The sequence below is a fragment of the Zalophus californianus genome, chromosome 11 (genome assembly GCF_009762305.2).
Source record: "Zalophus californianus isolate mZalCal1 chromosome 11, mZalCal1.pri.v2, whole genome shotgun sequence".
NCBI lineage: Eukaryota > Metazoa > Chordata > Mammalia > Carnivora > Otariidae > Zalophus > Zalophus californianus.
In genome coordinates, this window is record NC_045605.1 from 99,389,081 (window position 1) to 99,403,344 (window position 14,264).

Consider the following 14,264-nt stretch of genomic DNA (forward strand, 5'->3'; position numbering starts at 1 on the left):
GTTTTAGGGTGGAGTCTTTTGGATTTTCCACAACAAGTATCATATCATCTGCAAGAGTGAGAGTTTGACTTCCTCCTTGCCGATTTGGATGCCTCTGATTTTTTTTTTTTGTTGTCTGATTGCTGTGGCTAGGATTTCTAATACTATATTGAATAGCAGTGGTGATAGTGGACATCCCTGCCGCGTTCCTGACCTTAGGGGGAAAGCTCTCAGTTTTTCCCCACTGAGAATGATATTCGCTGTAGGTTTTTCATAGATGACTTTTTGATATTGAGGTATGTACCCTCTATCCCTATACTCTGAAGAGTTTTGATCAAGAAAGGATGCTGTACTTTGTCAAATGAGAGGATCATATGATTCTTGTTTTTTCTTTTGTTAATGTATTGTATCACGTTGATTGATTTGAATATGTTGAACCAAACTTGCAAGCATGGATAAATCCTACTTGGTCATGGTGAATAATCCTTTTAATGTACTGTTGGATCCTATTGGCTAGTATTTTGGTGAGAAGTTTTGCATCCATGTTCATCAAGGATATTGGTCTGTAATTCTCCTTTTGGATGGGGTCTTTGTCTGGTTTGGGGATCAAGGTAAGGGTGGCCTCATAAAATGAGTTTGGAAGTTTTCCTTCCATTTCTATTTTTTGGAACAGTTTCAGTAGGATAGGTATTAATTCTTCTTGAAATGTCTGATAGAATTCCCCTGGGAAGCCATCTGGCCCTGGGCTTTTGTTTCTTGGGAGATTTTTGATGACTGCTTCAATTTCCTGAGTGGGTATAGGTCTGTTCAGGTTTTCTATTTCTTCCTGGTTCAATTTTGGTAGTTGATACATCTCTAGGAATGCACCCATTTCTTCCAGGTTATCTAATTTGCTGGCATAGAGTTGCTTATCATATGTTCTTATAATTGTTTGTATTTCTTTGGTGTTCGTTGTGATCTCTCCTCTTTCATTCATGATTTTGTTGATTGGAGTCATTTCTCTTTTCTTTTGGATAAGTCTGGCCAGGGGTTTATCAATCTTGTGAATTCTTTCAAAGAACCAGGTCCTAGTTTCGTTGATCTGTTCTACTGTTCTTTTCGTTTCTGTTTCATTGATTTCTGCTCTGATCTTTATTATTTCTCTTCTCCTGTGGGGTTTAGGTTTTATTTACTGTTCTTTCTCCAGCTCCTTTAGCTGTAGGGTTGGGTTGTGTATTTGAGACCTTTCTTGTTTCTTGAGAAGGCTTGTATTGCTATATACTTTCCTCTTAGGACTGCCTTTGCTGCATCCCAAAGAATTTGAACACTTGAGTTTTCATTTTCATTGGTTTCCATGAGTTTTTTAATTCTTCTTTAATTTTTCTGGTTGACCCATTCATTCTTTCATAGGATGCTCTTTAGCCTCCATGTATTTGAGTTCCTTCTCACTTTCCTCTTGTGATTGAGTTCTAGTTTCAAAGCATTGTGGTCTGAAAATATGCAGGGAATGATCCCAATCTTTTGGTACCCGTTGAGACCTGATTTGTGACCTAGGATGTGATCAATTCTGGAGAATGTTCCATGGGCACTAGAGAAGAATGTGTATTCTGTTGCTTTGGGATGGAATGTTCTGAATATGTCTGTGAAGTCCATTTGGTCCAGTATGTCATTTAAAGTCTTTATTTCCTTGTTGATCTTTTGCTTAGATGATCTGTCCATTTCAGTCAGGGGGGTGTTAAAGTCCCCCACTATTATTGTATTGTTGTCAATGTGTTTCTTCGCTTTTGTTATAATTGCCTTATATAATTGGCTGCTCCCATGTTAGGGGCATAGATAATTAAAACTGTTAGATCTTCTTGTTGGATAGACCCTTTAAGTAGGATATAGTGTCCTTCCTCATCTCTTATTACAGTCTTTGTTTTAAAATCTAATTTGTCTGATATAAGGATTGCCACCCCAGCTTTCTTTTGGTGTCCATTAGCATGGTAAATTGTTTTCCACCTCTTCACTTTCAATGTGGGGGTGTCTTTGGGTCTAAAATTTGTCTCTTGCAGCAGCATATTGATGGGTCTTGTTTTTTAACCCAATCTGATAGCCTGTGTCTTTTGATTGGGGCATTTAGCCCATTTACGTTCAGCGTAACTATTGAAAGATATGAATTTAGTGCGACTGTATTGCCTGTAAGGTGACTGCTACTGTATATTGTCTGTATTCCTTTCTGTTCTATGCTGCTTTTAGTCTCTCTCTTTGCTTAGAGGACCCCTTTCAATATTTCTTGGAGGGCTGGTTTTGTGTTTGCAAATTCCTTTAGTTTTTGTTTGTCCTGGATGCTTTTTCTCTCTCCTTCAAGTTTCAATCTTCAATTTATGAGAGCCTAGCTGGATATAGTATTCTTGGCTGCATATTTTTCTCATTTAGTGCTCTGAAGATCTCATGCCAGTCCTTTCTGGCCTGTCAGGTCTCTGTGGATAGGTCTGTTGCCAATCTAAGGTTTCTACCATTATAGGTTACATATCTCTTCTCCCGAGCTGCTTTCAGGATTTTCTCTTTGTCTCTGAGACTCGTAAGTTTTACTATTAGATGTCAGGGTGTTGACCTATTTTTATTGATTTTGAGAGGGGTTCTCTGTGCCTCCTGGATTTTGATGCCTGTTTCCTTCCCCACATTAGGGAAGTTCTCTGCTATTATTTGCTCCAATATACCTTCTGCCCCTCTCTCTCTTTCTTCTTCTTCTGGGATCCCAATTATTCTAATATTGTTTCATCGTATCATATCACTTAACTCTTGAATTCTGCCCTCGTGATCCAGTAGTTGTTTATCTCCCTTTTTCTCAGCTTCTCTATTTTCCATCATCTGGTCTTTTATATCGCTGATTCTGTCTTCTGCCTGATTTATCCTAGCAGTTAGTGCCCCCATTTTTGATTGCACCTCATTAATAGCCTTTTTGATTTTGACTTGGTTAGATTTTAATTCTTTTATTTCTCCAGAAAGGGTTTCTCTAATAACTTCCACACTTTTTGCAAGCCCAGCTAATATCTTTAGTGTCATGATACTGAACTCTAGGTCCGAAATCGCACTAATGTCCGTATTGAGTAGGTCCCTGGCAGACGGTACTACCTCTTGCTCTTTGTGTTGAGGTGATTTTTTTCATCTTGTCATTTTGTCCAGAGGAGAACAGATGAGAGAACAAAATGCTAACAGGTTAACAACGTCCCCAGAAAATATACTCTAATCAAATCAGAAAAGACCTGAAACCACGGGAAAAGAAAGGGAAATTAAGAAGAAAGAAAGAGAGAGAAAAAAAGAAAAAGATAAAAACAAACAAAAACAGGACAAAAAAACCAGAATATGATCAAATATGATCAGGCTGGTGCATAGATCAGTGCCACACACTAGATTTTGGGTGTATTTTGGTCTGTTAGAAGAAAGTGCCTCCTAAAATTTTAAAGAAAGAAAGACTTATATATGCACAAAATAAGGGTTGATATGATGAAGGGATGGAATATGACTGTAAAGATGGAAATTATAAAAAATTTTAAAAAAGGAATTGATAAGATGTTTGAAAAAAGAAAGAAGAGGATTAAAAAAAAAGAAAGAATGAAAGAAAAAAAAGGGGGGGGAGAGAATGTGATCAAGCAGGAGAATAGAGCAAAGCCATACACTAGAGATTTAGGGTACATTTTGATATGTTAGAAGATACTGTATCTCAATATTTTAAAGAGAGAACAAATTTTATATATATATATATATATATGTATATATTATATATATGCCAAAAATAAGGGTAACTACTATGAAGGGATAGAATATGACTCAAAATGAAAAATAAATTTTTTTTAAAAAAAGGGACTGAAAAGATATTGGTTGAAAAAGGGAAAAAGAAAAATTCAAAAAAAAAAAACAGTTAAAAAAATTAACTTTGAAAGACTAATGAATCATGGTAAAAAAGCCATGAATTCTATGTGCAGTATTCCCCTAGCACTGGAGTTCTCCCGTTCTCCTTGATCAGTAAACTTGGTCTTGGCTTGCTGGTTGTTCATGCTGATCTTCTGGGGGAGGTGCCTGTTGCCGTGGTTCCCAAATGTCTTTGCTGGAGGCAGAATTGCCCCGCCTTTGCCGGGCCCGGTCTAAGCAATCTGCTCAGGTTTGCTCTCGGGAGCTTTTGTTCCCTGCAAGCTTTCCCTACAGCATTGGAGAATTGACAGTGAAAATGGCAGCCTCCCAATCTCCGCCCCAGAGGAGCTGAGAACTCAGGGCCCCACTCCTCAGTGCGCCCCTGAGAAAAGCAGTCAGTCACTCCCGTCTCCCTGGTCTCCGGCCGCACTCCGTGCTCACCTGGCCTGTGACCGAGCGTTTCTATGTCTGGCACCCGACCCCGTGTGGACTCTCCAAACCCAGCAGATCCCTGCAGTGCGCTCCCACGTCGCTCCTCCCGGGGCGGGGGGGAGGGGGGGGAAGGGGAGTCTCCCCGGATCTGCCGCTTGTTGGGTCCCTGCTGGAGGAGCAGTGGCCCGACTCTGCGCGGATCACAGTTTATGGCAACCCCGAGCTGAGAGCCCCCGCCTCGGCTCTGTCTCTGCAGCCGGCTTCCCCGCTCCGATACCTGGGGAGCTCTGCCGCACTCAGACACCCCCGGTCTTTCTGTGACCCCGAGGGTCCTGAGACCACACTGTCCCACGAGGGTTCCACCCCCCGCTTAGCCACTGCAGCGACGTCCCTCAGCGGAGCCGACTTCTAAAAGTTCCGATTTTGTGCTCCGCGGCTCTATCACTTGCCAGAAGCGGCCGACGGAGGCCCCTCCCCTGCCGTCTATCCTCCCGAATGTCACCTCAGATTCACTTCTCTGCATGTCCTACCTTCCAGTAAGTGGTCGCTTTTCTGTTCAGAGAGTTGTTGCTATTCTTTTCTTCGATCTCCTGTTGAGTTTGTAGGTGTTCACAATGATTTGATCCCTATCCAGCTGAATTCCTGAGACCAGATGAAATCCAGGTCTCCTACTTTTCCGCCATCTTGCTCCACCCCCTCCCTTGAGGTTACATTATTATTTTACACAGTTTACAGCTGAGGTTTCAAGCTAGTGCATGACTTTTCAATAGACAAACTGTTAAGAATTGGAAGAATCAATTTGAGGACAATTTTCAGCAGAAAGAAATAACACCCAGCTACCTAACTTTCTTGTCCCATCTCATTTTATCATAGTTTCTTAGAAGATTACAAATATATATAAAGATTACAAATATATATATGTTACATATATACATATGTGTGCATATGTGACTGTATCTTCCAGTAAATACAATCTTCTCATCATCAGAGCAGGTAGAGTACTTCTGCATCTAAATAGGATTTTTAACATCATGTAATATATTGCATAAAACCTTGACTTGTAAGGATGTCATCCTTATGCCATTAAAAACTACCTCCTCATTGATCTCGAAAAAATACATATTATTGACTTATTTCACCAGCATAATACCCTCCAGTTCCATCCATGTCGTTGCAAATGGCAAGATTTCATTCCTTTTGATGGCTGCATAATATTCCATTGTATATACATACCACATCTTCTTAGAAAGACATGTATCATATGACCTCACTGATATGAGGAATTCTTAATCTCAGGAAACAAACTGAGGGTTGCTGGAGTGGTGGGGGATGGGAGGGATGCGGTGGCTGGGTGATGGACATTGGGGAGGGTGTGTGCTATGGTGAGCGCTGTGAATTGTGTAAGACTGTTGAATCACAGACCTGTACCTCTGAAACAAATAATACATTATATGTTTTTTTTTTAAGATTTTATTTATTTATTTGACAGAGAGAGAGAGAGAGAGAGCGTGAGCAGGAACACAATCAGGGGGAGTGGGAGAGGGAGAAGCAGGCTTCCCGCGGAGCAGGGAGCCTGATGTGGGGTTCAATCCCAGGACCCTGGGATCACGACCCAAGCCGAAGGCAGACGCTTAACGACTGAGCCACCCAGGTGCCCAATACATTATATGTTAAAAAAAAAGAAGAAGAAGAAGAAGAAGAAAAAGATAGCAGGAAGGGAAAAATGAAGGGGGGGGGGAATCGGAGGGAGAAATGAACCATGAGAGATGATGGACTCTGAGAAACAAACTGAGGGTTCTAGAGGGGAGGGGGCTGGGGGAATGGGTTAGCCTGGTGATGGGCATTAAAGAAGGCACTTACTGAATGGAGCACTGGGTGTTATACACAAACAATGAATCATGGAACACTACATCAAATACTAATGATGTATTGTATGGTGATTAACATAACATAATAAAAAAAGCTTTTAAATAAAAAAATACATATTTGTTTAAAATGTATGAAATCTAATTAACAATTTAAGGAATGGAGTCCTTCAAAATATTTGTATTTAAACAACCAGAAATGTGAATAAGAGAGACAGGAGGGGAATCAGCATAGTGAGTCATCACAGAAGCAAGGGAAAGACAGAATGTTATAAACAAAGGAGAAATCAATATTCTTACACCAAAATAAAAACAAAGATTGAAAAAAGGAGATTAAATTCATTGAACAAGAGATTATAATTAAAAATCTTGAAAGGCGTTTAATTGAGGGAGAAAGAACAACAAATAAAAAAATCTTTCACCTTAAAATATGGTTAAAATGGTAAAATATTGAGTTGGATAGTAAAATATTGAGTTGGAAGCTGTCAGTTTTTTAAAGTCAGGCTTAATGTGCCGTAGTTTTCCTACAGTAAATTATCACCATGTTTAGGTACACAGTTGGTGAGTTTTGACACACACAGTCTTGCAACCACCACCACAATCAAGACAGAATATTGCTGCCAGCCTAATAAATCCCATTATGCCCCTTTATAGACTATTCTATCCCTTTCTCCAGCCTCTGACAACCACTGGGAAACTACTGATGCAATTTATGTCATGCTTTTGCCCTTCCCAGGATGTGATCTAAATGGAATCATACAGTTGCTGGAGGAGGTCATGGAGAGGGTGTGACCTCCAGTTGACCTGTGAGCTGAACCTAGGCAATCAGACGCTCCTTACTCCTCCCCTATCCTTGAATTGCACATTCTGCCCATTATTCCAATGTTAACAGCCATTAAGGACATAGCCTTGAGAGAGTAAGGTGTTGAAACCACATGAACTGAAAACAAGACTGAATCCAGGTAAGTCCTCTAGACAAACTTTTAAGATTCTCGTGAGCAGGTGTAGCAATGGACTTGTTTTGTTGTCTCTCAAGACAAGTGTTGTATGTAAGTTCCCTTGCTTATTGAACCTGCCATCAATCTGTAATGTTCTGCCTCTTGCTTAATTCTCTCCTTGTCATCTGTGTTTAGGGCCAGTTGGCAAACTAACCATAGTGTGCAGCCTTTTGAGTCTGGCTTCTGTCCCTCATTGTAACTTTTGAGATTCAATGATGTTGTTACTTTTTATCCATTTTTACTCCTTATATTACTAACTAGTAGTCCATTCTATAGATGTGTCATTAGTTGATGGCAACTGAGTCTGTTTCCAATTTAGAGCAATTATGTATAAAGCTCCTGTTCATCTGTGTTTCTGTTTATCTTAAGTAAATAGGAGTAAAATTGTTGGATCCTATGAGTGTGAGCTGTTTAAAAGACTGACCAACTTTAACAAAATTATAGTGTTCCTTTTCATTGCCAATGATATTTGAGAATTCCTGTTTTTGTTTTTTTGGGGGGGCGAGGTTGTTTTCCTTTTTTTTTTTTTCTTTTAGAGAGAGAGCAAGAGAGAGAGAGAGAGAGAAAACACGCTTGTGTGGGAGCAGTGGGGAGCGGCAGAGCAAGAGGGAAAGGGAGAGAAAATCTTAAGCAGGATCCACGCCCAACACTGGGCCCCAGTCGGGGGCTCAATCTCACAACCCTGAGATCATGACAGCTGAAATCAAGAGTCAGATGCTCAACCCACTGAGCCACCCAGGCACCCCTCCTGTTGCTTTAAATAATCACCATTTGGCATTTTCTTTGTTTTTTTTTCTTTTTTTAAAGTTATAGCTATTTTAATAGTTACAGATGTATTTCTCAGCATGATTTTAATTTAAGTTCTCCTTGTGACTAATCATTTTGAACATTTTTCATGTGCTCATTTCTGCCTTTATTTTTTCTTTGGTGAAATATCTGCAAAAATCTGTTGCCTATTTTGTTATTTGTTATTTGTTTTGTTTTATTGTCATTGAGTTATAAGAATTCCTTGTATTTTCTGGATACAAGTCCTTTAAAATATATGCACTTTACCAATATTTTTTCTAGTTTGTAGCTTGACTCTTTATATTTTTATAGTATCTTTTTGAAAATAGATTATACTTTTAATTAAATACAGTTTATTAATTTTTACTTTTGTGTTTGTGCTTTCTGTGTAATATTTAAGAGAAAAGTTCTTAACCCAAGGTGAAATTATTTTCTCCTGTATTTGACTCAAGAATTTTGTGGTTTTTTTTTTTTTAAGAGAGCACTTACACAAGCAAGCAAGCCATGGGGGGTGGGGTTGGGGAGGGCAGGGCAGAGGGAATGGGAGAGAAAGAATCTTATGCAGGTTCCACTCCCCATACAGAGCCCAATGTGGGGCTTGATCTCACAACTCTGAGATCATGACCTGAGCTGAAATCAAGAGTCAGATGCTTAATGGACTGAGCCATCCAGGCACCCATTTTATTCAAGAATTTTTAAATTTTTTACTTCAGGTCTATTACTTTTCCCTTGATTTTAGTATATGGTTTGATGTAAGTTTCCTTTCTCCCTTCCTCCCTTCTTCCTTCCTTCTCTCTCTCATTTCCTCTCCTTTTTTGCTTTCTCTCTTTCTTTTCTTCTTGTTTTTTTATTTTCTGCCAATTAATGCCCAGTTGACCAACCAGTGGGTTGAGTCCTTCCCTGGGTTCCAAGGCCTTCAAGTTCTGGGAAACTGGCATTTCTCAGCACTCCCCTAAACAGCTGACCCAAATCCAGGCTCTGGTCCCTGAGTTGATAATATTTGTCATTCAGTAGTAAGGCTACACACACACACACACACACACACACACAAACACACACACACACACTGACTCCATAAAAAGAGTAAACAACAAGGCTGGAGCTGTTTCCTGGAATGCAAGCTCACTACATATCTAGGAGGGTTTCTGTGTCCTTATAGAATAATAAGGAGGTGACAGGGAGAGATCTCTTTTGAAGACCTCGGATTATAAACCTCACCAAAATCCTGGTCTTTAACCCAAAATAAGTGGCATGGTGTTTGCCTTCACCTTCCTAATCACAGTAACTAATCAAAGTAACCATGACTTCTCTGACCTGGTCGGACGAAAGGAACATTCTTACAGTACCATTTTCTTAATGGGGTATAATGTTGATGATTCCTCTTGTGGTAATACAGGAAAAATAGAAAACAATATAGCTGCTCAGGCGACTTAGAATCCTGATATTGTTCTTGGTATTTCTTCTATAATGTATTCATTTCCATTATATAAAAATAAGTATTTAAGGGCTAAAATATTGAGTTTATTAGAATTACTTTCCACAGAGGGGAGGATTAGGAAATATGTCTTTGAGTAGAGACATCATAAAGTTTGAGACCCTTACATTCTATATTGTATCTTTGCTACCGGTGGCCTTCTTTTTAACGCCATTGGTGACTTGTTTATGCTAAATCCAATGGACTTATTTTATTATTTAACTTAACAATGTCTCTGAAGAATTTTACACGTCTTTGAAATCTTCTTTCAATGTATTGATTCCTTCGGATTATCTTATGGACTTTCACAGAAGGTACATGAGAAATAATCTCTAGTGTTCTGATAATTTCAGTCTCTTGACTTGGTATAAATTTACTTATCAAAGGGACATTACAGTTTATGAGATGTGGGGTAAGCTCTATATTTTCACATGTTACTTACTCAGTTATTACAAACAAACAAAAACGTCTACGTAAAAGGGAATTTGAAAGGATAATTTTAAATAAGCTAAATATTTTTAATTGTTGAGTTATATCATAGAGAGGATACTCATTTTTATTGATTAAGATTCCTACATATCTTGATATTATATAATGATTGTTGTATACTTTAAATATTTTATAAAAACTTCAACACCAAAGGTAGAAAAAAGCCCTTAACTAGAAAAAGTTATTCAATTATATTCTCAGGACATATTAATAAAAAAATTTATCATTTTCAGTTACTTGTTTATATTTTTTCTTTTTAGTTTTCTAACAAATTTTTTGGAGCACAAAGCTTTATAATTATTAACCAAGTTAATAGGACAGTGTCTGTCATATAGTAGACAATCCACAAATATTTGGGGATAAATAAATAAGAGAGTGAATAGACTTGATTATATTTTAAGGTAAATTTAAAATTTTTAAGTTGTTTTTTTTTAAACTTTTTATTTATTTATTCATGAGAGACAGAGAGAGAGAGAGAGAGGCAGAGGGAGAAGCAGGCCCCCAAGGAGCAGGGAGCCTGATGCGGGACTCGATCCCAGGACCCTGGGATCATGACCTGAGCCGAAGGCAGACGCTTACCCATCTGAGCCACCCAGGCGCCCTTTAAGTTGTTTTTATAAATAATTAGATTCATAATTCATCACTTCTTAAATTGTAAAATTTTTATCTATGTAATTTATTTAAGGATCAGTCTCAAAATGCTAATATTTTATTCTAAGAATTTTATTCAAGTTAATAAAACAAATATGTGTAATAAATTATAAATTGATATTGTAGGAAAAATAGCTTTTTAATTTATTCATTTTTGTCACTGAAATGCATGTGTGGATTTCTTTATAGTTAGAAAAATGAAAAATATGTTGATTCATTACATAACTGTAATGTCTATTGATTTCTCTTGAGATTCAATAAGAAATAACATAATTAGGAAGCATTCTGATGCTGAGCCCTATATTTTCCCCAATGCAAAAAGTAATAATTCACAATTTTCAAAGGGACTTATTACATTAAAGTAAAAACAGTTAGCAAGGAGTCTTCATTTCCTTATCATATAGTGATTATTTTTCTTTAAGGATAATCATCACCATGGTACTTATCCCTTCAGTAATAATTACACTGTACATTCTTTGAATTTAAGCTAAAAAAATGCACCAAAGATTATTGTTGATGAGACCCACTAGGCATTCACTTTGAATAGTTGATCTATCTCAAAATGTAGTAGCATCAGCATTGCAAATTTGTGGCTTAGAAAGGTGAAATAATGATGCTTTCCAAAATAGTGGAGAATCACCTTCAATGGCATGTCTTCTTTTGCAATTTAATGGTTAAAAGTTTAGGATTTAGTTGCATGAGGTTTTGTTCCAAAAGATTTGTCATTGGAATGGTTTTGTTTTGTTTTGTTTTTACATCTTCTTTTATGTTAATAGTGCAAGACAAGCCTGGTAAATTGCATTTGGAGGTTCAGACATAATTTCAATTAAGACCAAAGGTTAAACGATTAAATTGGCATCCTATGATCAAAACCAATAAACAAGTTTAGTGATATTACTTTAAAATTATATAAAGGACAATGATGTTCAATGTTGTCAGTTCTAGGTAACAATTCAATGGAAGCTATGGCTAGCAGGGGAAAAAAAAAGCAACTTTAAAGGGTATATGGAATAGGTTCATGGAAAGAAGTGAAAAAGCAAATTATGAGGATTGATAAAAACATTTGTCTGAGTTGCTAAATTTAGATCCATATCTGATCTGAAAATAGTTTATATCCTTATCACTGCAGAAAAGATTTTGATGTAATTTTTTAAAGGCTAACATCTGTAATATTAAAGGACCTTAGAAAAAATAACCCAAAATAGGTACTCAAAACATTTGTAAAGAAAATTATAAAACATCATTAAAAGATTTTAAATAAATAGGAATATTGGCACCATGTTTACAAAAATGGCTCAGTATTTTAAAGATCTCTTTTTAAAAATTGATCTTTAAATACAGCACAGTTCCAAAAAAAATTTTAGAACTGCTCTGAAAGTAACAACTAATTTAAATATTTATTGAATAACCCAAAACTAAAAGGTTAAGCCAATCCTAAAGAGGGATCTAACAGATACTAATGTCATTATATGAAGGAAAACTTTCAATGAAGAAAGTTTAACATAGGCTGATGATCAGAACAGAATCCAGAAACAAATACACACGTAAATGAAAATTTAATACATTAATATATATATATTTAAAGATTTATTTATTTATTTATTTGAGAAAGAGAGAGAGAGAGAGGAGGTGCAGGGAGAGGGGGAAAGAATCTTAAGCAGACTCCCCACAGAGCATGGAGCCCAATGCAAGTCTTGATCTCAGGACCCTGAGATCATGACCTGAGATGAAACCAATGCTCAACCGGTTGAGCCAACCAGGTGCCTCGAGAGCACATATTTAAAAAAAAAAAAAAGTGAAGAAAATATACTGTCTGCATTCAAAAAAGAAAAGATCCCTACTTAGTACAGTAGGCAAAAATAATAATAATTCCAGATGTGTTAAAGATTTAAATATCCGACACCCCCACTATGTTGGCAAAAAAAATGTTAAATGTCTGACCATAACAAGTGCTAGTAAGTGTATGGAACCTGAGCTATTATGCGCCATTGTTGAAAGCATAAATATGAGCAAGAAATTTAGAAAACATTTTATTATATTTTAAAGCTGAACATAGGCATACTCTGTATCCAATCAATGCTACATCCAGGGATGTACCCAGACAGACTTGTACTTGTGCACCAAGTGACCTGTAGCGTAACATTCATAGAAGCATTAGTCATGATAGAAAGTAGCAGACAACTTAATTATGACATGTTAAGGAAAAATAATACTACAAAGCTGTAAAATTAAAGAGTGCAGGAATGAGTACGAACAAAAGATAGGATTAGAAACCTAATACTGAAGAAAAGTGCAAGGAATATAAAGGACAAACTGGTGGCCATCACATTTGTAATATTCAAAAGCAAAAAAACGTAGATTTATGAAAAATATATGTAAGAGCATGGATGAATTGACTCTTAAAAGTAAAAGCTAAGGAATGAAAAATACAGAAGAATGGTTGTCACTGTCAAGGAAGCAGGATAATAGGGGTGATCACAGAGAATATCCAATTTAGACAATACTCAAAGTTCTTCATTTTTATTTAACTCGGGAGGTGAGTTTATATGTCTTCATTTAATTTGGTTTTCTAATATCTATTTTATATTTTTGAAATAGGTTAAATTTCATATTTTATATACTAACAAATAAAGAAGTTTGAAATCTTAATTAAAAGAAAAAAAAGCACTTGAGGAAAATTTTTGAATTTAGTACTTATGTCAGAGGTGCCCAAGACTGCCAGCAGGCTCAGTGATTTCCTACAAGGACTCACAAAACTCAGAATCACTATTATGGTTATGGTTTATTACAGCTACAGAGTTAGATTAAAACTGGCAAAGGAAAAAGGTGTATATATAGGTCAGCGTCCAGGGGAAACCAGGCAAGGCTTCCACTTGTCCTCTCCTGGTGGGGTCACACAGAGCACTTGGTTCTCCTGGTGGCGTTGCCCAATGACTCTTAGGAATTCTTGCCAACCAGAAAAGCTCAACCAAATCTTAGTGTACAGGAAGTTGTTTTGTTTTTTTTTTAAGTAGGCTCTGCACCCAGCGTGGAGCCCAATGCGGGGATTGAACTCACAACGCTCAAAGCAAGACGAGCTGAGATCGAGTCAGATGCTTAACTGACTGAGCCACCCAGGTGCCCCAGTGTAGAGTGTTTTATTGGAGGGCAGTACGTAGGTTTGGAGAGTCCACATAACTGTCCTCAGTTACTTAGTCTTCAGCTGCTCACGCCAGAATTCAAACTGATCCAGCCTAGCCCAAGTTGTTCCTAGAAACCCCAGGTGTATAAAAAACAAGCATTTATCTTAAATCACATCATTGGCTTAAACTGGTGTGGGACCCCAGGATACAAAGATGCTCTTATCAGGTAGGATATTCCAAGGTTTCAGAAATTATCTCTCAGGGCTAGCCAAAGGTCAGTCTTTGAATACCTTTGGAATATGCAGAGTTTGGGCAATCCAGACTGAGTTAGCCCATTACTGCACAGTTCCGTGAAAAAGGGAGACAGTGATTCTTATAGAATTATAACTTGGCTTTTTAGTCTTGTCAGTATAGAAAGTGAATGAATTTTTAAAATATTAGTTAATTATTCTTTATGAATGTAATCAGATGATGACTTCCATTTATAACTACTATTCCTACTATGGTACTCCTACAGCACAGTCCATGATACCCTATATGTAGATTTCCTACTTCCCTACCCCACACAGGAAAAACAAACCTCCTGAATTGTTTT